Raw genomic sequence first — 9568 nt, forward strand, 5'->3', positions numbered from 1 at the left:
CTTCTGGGCAAGCCCACATCCACCACCCCCTTTTTGATCTGTCAGAGAACCTGAATTGTCTGTGTATGTGTGTGTGGGGGGGAAGCCCCAGAGAAGCGGGCCTTGGTTCCCCATCGGCCCAGGCCCTCCCCCACGCCCTGCGGGAAGCCCCAGTGCCCATGAGTCACTGAGAGAGCGCGCAGCCCTGCCCACTTCCAAATCCCGTGTCTGTCTGTCTGTCTTTCCGGCGGCCCCGCCCAAGGCCCGGGCTGCAGGCAGGCCCCAAAACACGCAAGTCCCCTCTCCACTCACCAGGACAGTCAGCCGTTCTCGGGGACACGCCCAGCTCTCCAGTGTTTTTCTGCAGACACGGCGCTGGAATGACCAGAGTTCACGGGGCAGGGGAGGGGCCCGTCCCCTAGAACCGCCCTGAGCGAACCCCCTCGAGGCCGGCCCGGAGGCACTGCTGGGTGCGCCCCGCCCGACCCACTGAGAACTGAGGAGTCAGCAGACGAATTCACAGAAGGACACCGGGCCCACCCAACCGCCCCAGAGGCGGCCCTGCCCCAGCGCGCAGGTTTGTTGTCGCCGTCTCCATGGAGACGCCTGGCTGCGAAACTGGCCTCTGTCCCCGCTGCAGAGGTCCCTGCGGGCCCTTATCTATCTGCCTGGGGGCGGGTGTGCGGGGGAAACCAAAACAAACCAAAAATATATATAGTAATAACGATAACAAAACTGAAAGTTTTAGGTCGGGCAGCCAACTGTGTTTGGACTCGTTGCCAAAACCTTGATTTGTGAACTTTATTGAGTTTACCAGGGTGACGGTGGGTGATAATATTGCCCAGGTTTCCGGCGTCCAATTCTACAACGCATCGTCCGCACACGGTATTGTGTGCCCGCCACCCCAAGTCACGTCTCCTTTCATCCCCATTTATCGCCCTTCACCCTCCTCTTCCTCCCCCGCCCCCTCCCCTCTGGTCCTCAGCAATCGTTGGTCTGAGTCTCCGAGGTTTTTCTTTTTGCCTGACCCCTCCCCCTTTTCTCCCAGCCCCCCCATCCCCCTCCCTGGTCCAGCGGTAGGCCTGATCTCTCAGTCGGAGTGGCTGTCTTTCTCTGTTTTGTTACTTGCCTTTTTCTGACTGCCTCATTTCACCGAGTGAATTTTTATCTTAAAAGCTGTTTCCCTCCTCAGTGGATGTTTTTGAAAGACCTACTACGGACCCAGAGCAGGGAAGGACACAGGGCCTGTGGGTGGCCACAGCCGGCCACCCGGAGGGGAGATTCAGTGCCTCCGTAGGGTCCCACGGGGCTGTCCCTCTGCCCCCAGCCACCAACAATACTTGGTCCTGTTCCTGAGGGCACATTCCTGGAATGTTTGGATGAGACGCCTTCCAGATGTGTTTTCCTGCTTGTCTCAGACCCGAGTTACCCGAGTGTCTGGCAGCTCTGCCTGACACTCAGTCTGACATCATGTTCAATGCCATCCGAAACTGAACAATGAAACTACTAAACAGGAAACTCAGCCCCGGCCGGGAAGCTCAGTGGGTTGGAGCACCATCTTGTCCACCAAAAAGTTGTGGGTTCGATCCCCAGTCCGACTGCATATGAGAGAAAATCAGTGGCTGTTTCTCTCTCACAATGATGTCTCTCTCTCCTTCCCCTTCCTCTCTCTCTCTCTCTAAAATCAATAAATATATCCTTGGGTGACGATGTAACAAAAATAAAAACAAATAGAAAAAAACGTCAGATCATTGTCCAAGACCCGAGGCCTGTGATGTGGCCCGAACCCCCCCCCCCCCCCCCCCCGGCTGGTTAAGTGTTACCGAAGAGAAAGAGCCAAACACTGAACGCCGATCACCGCGCTGGACAAACTTGGCCATTTTATTCACAGTGGCTTCACGCACGAGAATGCGGAGCTACGGTCCCCAAAGCCTCTCTCTGTGGTGCTGTGCAGGTGACAGATGACAGAGAAGCACAAGGCACCGTGGGCCAGGGGCTGGGACGGGTGACCCACGCAGGTTCTCTGAGTGGTCCCCCAGCTGGGTTTCAGCACCCCCCCTGGGGTATGGGCAGCTAAGCTATCTCTTTCTGGGGTGTCAGGAGACTCCCCCCCTTTGTGAATTTAGAACCCCGTCACACTAAAGAGAGGGAGCACGCTCACTTTTACACACTGCCCCACGTAGAGGATACTTTACGATACAAACCTGCAACTCCAGGAGGATCATACAAAACTACGGTGACCATTGGCGGACGTTCCCCAGGGGACCAGTTCTGTGGTTTATCGCGCCCCTGTCCTCAAAGTACCGTCTCAGGTCAGATACAGGGGCGTGACCAGCAAGGGCGGACTTGTCTCCCCTGCACGTGCCCACGCTCACGAGGTGCGGGGAAAGACCTGGAGCGCAGGGTCATAAAACACTCAAACGCTCCCCCCAGAAGTGCGTGTTGGCGCAAACACCCCCAAGACCCAGAAGGCACGGCACAGGCAAGCGCCATGAAATCACCAGGGAAACGGCTGCGTTTCCTTACGTTTGAACCCCCGCCTTCCCGGACGCGCTGACCGTGCGGGAGGAAGTCGCGGCTGCCCCTGCGTGGTGAAAGCGAGGCGGCGATCCTGTGCGGCCGCGGAAGGACTCTGACCACCGAGGCCTCGAGGACCCAGACCTGGACGCGCCTCCGCACCGCGGCGCATCGGGAGGGAGCGCGGATCCCCTAGGTGCGAAGCACCGTCTTGGTGCAGCGAGCTGTTTGGCCACAGCGACAGTGAGATTAGGGGGCCCCGGCGGGTCGGAGCTGTTAGTCCGGCTGGACTTTGCTCGCTTCTTTCTTGCTGGACAGCATTCTGTGCACCTCCAAGGCAGGCTTCAGAAGCAATCAAAGAGCTAGTAGCGATGGGGGTCGCCAGTGGTCTCCAGAAACACAACCAACTCCGGCAAAAGTGATACAGGTGCCAGGACCACCTGCAGGCCTTTTCGATGCTGGGAGTGATTATGAACAATGTTTGCAAACGTGGTCCAAGCAGATTGCTTATGTTACCTGCACAGTGACCCTGTTACCGGTCAACCCAACACCCTAAGCTGTGGGGCGTGAGTGAGACCAACCCAGAACCCAGAACCCAGAGAGGCAGGGAAGCTCCCAGCTGCCCGGTCTCTAAACTTGTCAGCCTTAAAAGGTGGTCTCCTCTTCCATCCCCTCCCCCCGGGGCAGGGGGTCCACGCTGAGCCCAGGAAGACATCCGTCCTGCAGCCGGCCACCCACCGCATTGCCTGGGGCATCAGGACAGGCCGGCCTGGTCTCCGTAAGATGCTCCTGTGGCCAGAGCCACCACCACGGAAAATCTTGGCAGGTGATTCCAGAACAACTAAGGGAAAAAAGTTCAGGTGGCATCCAGGTGTGTGGATCTGTCCAATCACAAGGTCGTAGAGTTTGTGGGAGATGGTACCTGTCGAAAGAAAAGCCGCCAATTCTTTACTGCTTCAAACCAGAAAAGGGCTCTGTGGGTGGAAGGGGCCAGACCCATAAACGGGCATTTACACACATCAGAATTGCTTCTCGACTCGGTTTAAATTCCCACAGCATTCAACTCATTACCTAAAGGGTTCTGCTCAGCAGCATTTTGCGCCTTCAGCTGTGGTGTGCAACCACGCCTCTGCCTGGCTCCAGAACATTCTCCTCACCCCAGAAGGAAACCTGGCCCCAGGAGCACTCACCCGCCCCTGGCAAGCATCACCCACCTCTCTGCCCCTGTGGGTTGGCCTTCTCTGGACGGTTCAGACACACAGAGTCCACACCATGGGACCGTGAGCGTCTGGCATCTCTCACGCAGCCTCCTGTGTTCGAGGCCCGTCCACGCTGCAGCCTGAGTCAGAGCCTCACTCCTGTTCCTGGCTGCATAATATTCCACTGTTTGCCTGGACCCAATTCCGTGTACCCATTTATCCATCCATGGGCATGTGAGTTGTCTCCCCCTTTTGGCTGTTCGGGGCAGCATTTCTATGAACATTTGTACACAAGTTTTTGTTTGAAACCCCTCTGTAAATGCCATTGCCTACACACACCTAAGCGTGAAACTGCTAAACCACGGTGTAATTATGTGTGGATCTCTTTCAGCGGTCACCACCTGGTGTCCTCAGGGCTGCACCAGCGAGGAAGGACGGCTGCAATCTCTCCCCCTTCCTCGTCAGTGGTCCTGACACCCCTCCCTTTTCAAAAATGACCAGCATGCTGGTGACATGTGGGGCCTTCACAGTTGCTCACCGCTGAGGTCCTCGGCGTCTGAGGGTGCAGAAAACCAAAACCCAAGTTTTTCTCTCTATTTCTGTGTCACATTATGAGAACTCAAAATATTGCACTGTGGACCGATGGTCAAGACGATTCTTTAAAAAAAATTTTTTTGTTTACTTTTAGAGAGAGGGGAAGGGAAGGAGACAGGGAGAGAAACATCAGTGTGTGGTTGCCTCTCATGCGCCCCCTACTGGGGACCTGGCCTGCAACCCAGGCATGTGCCCTGACTGGGAATCGAACCGGAGACCTGTTCCCTCAGGTTGGAGCTCAATCCGCTGAACCCCACCAGCCAGGGTAATACGATATTTTTTAATCCTTATCCGAGTATATGTTTATTGATTTTAGAGAGTGAGACAGACAGACAGAACCTTTGATGTAGGAGAGAAACATCCTTCTGTGCACACCCTGACTGGGGCTCGAACCTGCAACCTTTCCAAGTGCAGGACGACGCTCCAACCGACTGAGCCACCAGGCCAGGGTGCAAGCCGACTTTCCTTGCTAACTTTATGCCTTTGGGTCACCCGAACCCCAAACTCCTTGGAGGGAACTTGGCCACTCTGGGACCCAGCGTCCACACAAGGCCCCCGAGGAAAGGCTGTTGTGAACCCAACATAAAAGACCGCACCCTCGGCCCCTCCTGCTTCCTCACTCCCCGGCAGCGACGGGGGCAGGTGAGGAGCAGACACACCCATGACAGACCGGCCCTGACACGGATCACGACGGCCGATTTCTGCAACCAGGTCTTCGGGAAATCCTGGTCCCCTCCGATCCCAGCGTTCCCATTACACCCCTTTCCACGGTGGGTACTGTCAGGGCAAACAACACACTCGCTGCCCCCAAAGAGCTGAGTGGTGTCGACGTGTCCTCTCCTCTCTTCCTTCAGGTGCGGTGACACTGGGGGACAAAGGCGCCCCTGTCCCCCAGGAATGGGGAGAGGCCCGCAGGCTCCAAGAGAACAGGGGCATGCATATTCAGTTTTCCGGGGCAGGAAAGGGGCACCCAACCTTCCAACCTCCCCGGGGCCACATTTCGTGGATTGCAGCTCAGCCTCCCCGCCAGCCACCCCCCACCCACATCATCTGGCTGTTGAACTCAGGGGCAAATGCCCGGCTTCAGCAGACACCAGACCCCGGGGCCCCTGCCTGGAAGTGGGCATGTCTCCGGCCCCCCCGTGGGCAAGGGGTGTCCCCACATGCACCGGCTTCTTCTGGTGGCAGCTTCTGCGGGAGCTCCCACCCCACAAATGCCTTCCCTCACCCGCGCCATCCTGCCCCTGGGGCCCAGCAGGCCACCCTGACACAGAGACGCTTGTTCGGAGCTGGCTGAGTGGGTGCCATCTCCTACACCGGGGCCCCAGGGAGGGCGCAGCTGACTTCAGGACATTTTTTCCCAAAAGTCACAGCAATTTCTTCTTCTTTTTCCGTCCACGGGTACATTCCGTGCGTCCCACGGGGCACCCGCCCACGGGAGCCGTTGGCTTCTCCTGGAGCCCCTGGGAGGCTGTGCCCAGGGTGAGGGTCCTGAGACGTCCTGCTGCTTCCGAGGTGGACGCCCGGGCTGTGGTGGGGGCCACGCGGGGGTCGGAGGGGATCCCCGGACAGCGGTGACAGCTGAGGGGGCGTCTGGAGAAGGAAGAGGCCTTAGTGGCTCACACAGGGGATGGCAGGGAGGGTTGGGTGTGACCGTGGCCTGTGCAAAGGGCCTGGGGCAGAGGGGACTGAGGGTGTGTGATGAGTACGTGACCAGAGCCCACACGCACTCCCCAGTCGTGAACCCTTTGTCCCCAGGAACCAGCGTGGTTTTATTTTTGTAAATTGATTTCAGACAGTGCAAAGGGGAAAGAGAGAGAGAGAGAGACATCGGTCGGTTGTTCCACTTACTGATGCATCATCAGTAGCTTCCTGTCTGTGCCCTGACCGGGAATCGAACCCATAACCTTTGTGTATTGCGGCGATGCTCCAACAGACTCATCTACCCGGCCAGTCCCGTGTTCGCCTTTCATTCCACGGTCTCCCCCCTGCCTGCCCCCCCCCCCCCCCGTCCTGCCCGTACCTGCCGCCTAACTCTCTGGCCTTGCCTCGGACTCTCACATTCCTGAAGGTCCCTGTCAGGTTCCCTTTGCTAATGTTTGGGCTTTGAGTGCAACGTTGATTTTCTGACCACAAACACAGCGTGACCTCAGGATGGACAACCACGGACACCAAGGGACCTCAGCCACACGCACCACCTCCTGGGTGATGCAGCGGGCACCCTTCTCTCTGAGGGCGGACTCTTCTGTTGCTGTGAGTTGCTGAGACAGGCCCGGTGGTAGACAGGCCTTCCCCTCCACGTGGGGGTGGCGCCCCCTCTCGGCCGGACGCTCCCGGTTGGTGCCCCAAATCTGCTCGGTGCCCCCTGCATGGGCCCCGGTGGAGCCACCCGCTTCCTGGACCACCTGTTCCAGCAACTTGGTTTCCGAGGACTCGGCCGCCGAGGGGACACCTTCTCCCAGGTCTGGGCCCCATCAGCTCTTCCCACCCCGTGGGGCGGCCCAAACGGTGGTCCCCCAACCTGCTCAGCTCCTCGTCTTGGGAGCCTGGAGAGGGGTTCCCTTAAACCACACCAGGGGCTCCGCAGGTGGAATTCGGACAAGGGTCTTCCGAAGCGAATCCTGCACGTTGTCTGAAATCAGAAGCTCTCTTCCAAGAGACCCGCGAGGGGGGTTGGGAGAGGGTCCCCAACACCCGTCCCTCTGGGAAGTGCCTCATGGGGAATTGGAGGCCACTGAGAACAAATAGGCTCCAGAAGAACTTTCACCCGTGTCTTGAAGAAGTTCACCTGGGCCAGTGCTGGGGTCTTTAGTGAGACCAGAGCCTGGATGGCAGGCCCCTCCCCTGGAGTAAGTTACGCCTGGCAGGTTGACTCTGAGGTGTGTCCAATGGCCATGCTTTTCATCTCTCAGTTTCCCGACTTCTGTTCACACCCATCAAGGAGAAGGACTGATGGGAACGTTACAAGACACAGCCCAGGGCTGCTGTTCCAATAATAACAGTCGTAATGATCGTAATAACAGCTGTTCAAGAGCGAGGCTTGCATCCTAGCTGCTAACACACCACAGACCAGCACAGGGCCCGTCCCAGCTCCCGGGAGCCCTGAGTTTCGGTGACTTTGGCTCCAAAGGATCCAGGGAGCCCCAGACCAACTCTGAGGAAAAGGGCATTGGTATGCAGTTCAGGGTCACTTGACGGGACCGTGGGAGACACGTGGACGTCCTTATTCCAAGAGGCAGCCCGGGCGCCTTCCAACGTGCAGAGGAAAGAGCGCTTCCACAGATGAAGGCAGGGAGGCAGAGGAGACAGCGGGGAAGTTAGCACGAGGCGAGCAGCTCCAGGGACCTCCTCAGAGCCCTGTGCCCCACCCCCAAAAGAGGGGTGTGCGTGGGCCGACCACCGTGCTCCAGTGTTCCCGACAGATGGCCTCAGGAGCCCCTGCCTGTCTTTAACTTCATTCAGAACAGTTTTGTGAGATTGGATGAGAGCTGCTGTTGGGTCACCGTGCATTTTTTTCAGTTCATGCAATTTTATTGAAGAAAAATAAATTGCTAGCAGAGCTATTAGTTGATCCCTCATCCACCGACAATTTGATTGGAAGATAGATTAACTTTTTCTTGCGTTTTATTTTTTTGGGGGGGGATCGGCGTGCATTTGTTTAAAAACTCACCAACTGGGTGCATTTTTGTGCGGCCCATTTAATACCGAAGATGCAAGAAAAGACACAACACTGTCAGCCTATTGTGCTCTATTATTCTAAGAAAGGTAAAAACGCAGCTGAGATGCAGAAAAGCATTTGTGCAGTGTGTGGAGAAGGTGCCGTGGGCGATTAAATGTGTGAAATATGGTTTGCGAAGTTTCGTGGTGGAGATTTCTCACTGGACGGTGCTCCACGGTCGGGTAGGTCAGCTGAGGTCGACAGAGCCAATAGAGACGTCATTGAGAATAATCAATATTCTACCAGGTAGCAGAGAGATGACAGACTCAAACTACCCCAATCAATAAATCCACTGGTGAAGAGAAAAAAAAAAACGCGACTTTTATTTTACAGGAAAAAAAGCTGAACAGACTTTTTGGCCAACCCAAGATTTGCACATCGAAGGTTCGCAGCAGCCAAAAGCCCGGGAGACGGGGTGTCCACAATTCCCTGTAATAATGAGGCCAATGCTGGCCTGGGAGGGGCCGTGTCTCACTTGTGACATCTCATCTTCCCACAGACTGAGACACCAGGCACCCCACTGTGCCCCCGCCCAACAGACCGCTTCACTGTAAGTGTTTACAAATGAACAAAAATCAGAGCAGGTCTCACGGTAGCTACAAGATCCTAAGGGGTGAAAAAAAATCCTTCTTCAGCTGATAAAAAAAGAAAGGGTTTTACGGAACTGATCTGGTTGCTGATTAAATGACAGGCACACAGGGCAGTGATTTATTCATCCCCTCTCTGCCGGGGGACAGACCGGCAGGAGCCACCGAGGCGGTGCTCTGAGGAGACACAATGGGGTCACCCTCGGGCAGCGAAGATGTGATCCCAGCATCAACTTCACGGAGGCTGTGCAGCCGGGACTTTATCAGCACGGCGCAGGGCTAATCACCCCAGCAAGCAGGGCGTGTACCCCGGGAGCAGCTCAGAGTACCGGTAGCATATGCCCTGACAGTTGGACGCTCCGCACCGAACGTCTGTTCTGTATTTCCTTTTAATGAATCGACTAATCAGATGTCTCAGGGACCCAAGTTCCGCCCAGGCTGATAAGCAAACACACACACACACACACACACACACACGCAGAAAGAAGTAGACCACTTGCATGTGATACAGAGGGAATTTTTTTTTCTCTCCGAAAGCAGCCCGACGTAGCAATAGGTGAATCTTATTAAGGGGATTGGGAAGGAGAGTTCGGAAGGGGTAGTAAATTAATATCCGAAGAAAGGCGCGCTAACCGCAGCTCTCTAAAGTGACCCAAGATCACAGCACAGAGCACGTAACTCACCCCGGCCAGTTACCTTGGTTGGATGGAGCCCTGTCTTGTGCACCAAAAGGTTGTGGGTTCGATTCTCAGTCAGGGCATGACTGAGAAAGAATCTCTCTCTCTCTCTCTCTCTCTCTCTCTCTGTCTGTCTCTCAGATCCACAGACACATCCTCATGTAAGAATAAAAATGCAACCCAGCTCTGGCTCTGAGGGAGATTTTGAGACATGCACAAGAGCAGTGGTTGTGTTGGCTGCCAACTCAAGGGCTCAGGGAAGGATTCAATGCAACCCGACTAAAAGGGGAGGACTCA

This window comes from Artibeus jamaicensis, unplaced genomic scaffold (assembly GCF_021234435.1).
Source record: "Artibeus jamaicensis isolate MK-2021 breed Jamaican fruit bat unplaced genomic scaffold, CSHL_Jam_final contig_859, whole genome shotgun sequence".
Lineage (NCBI taxonomy): Eukaryota > Metazoa > Chordata > Mammalia > Chiroptera > Phyllostomidae > Artibeus > Artibeus jamaicensis.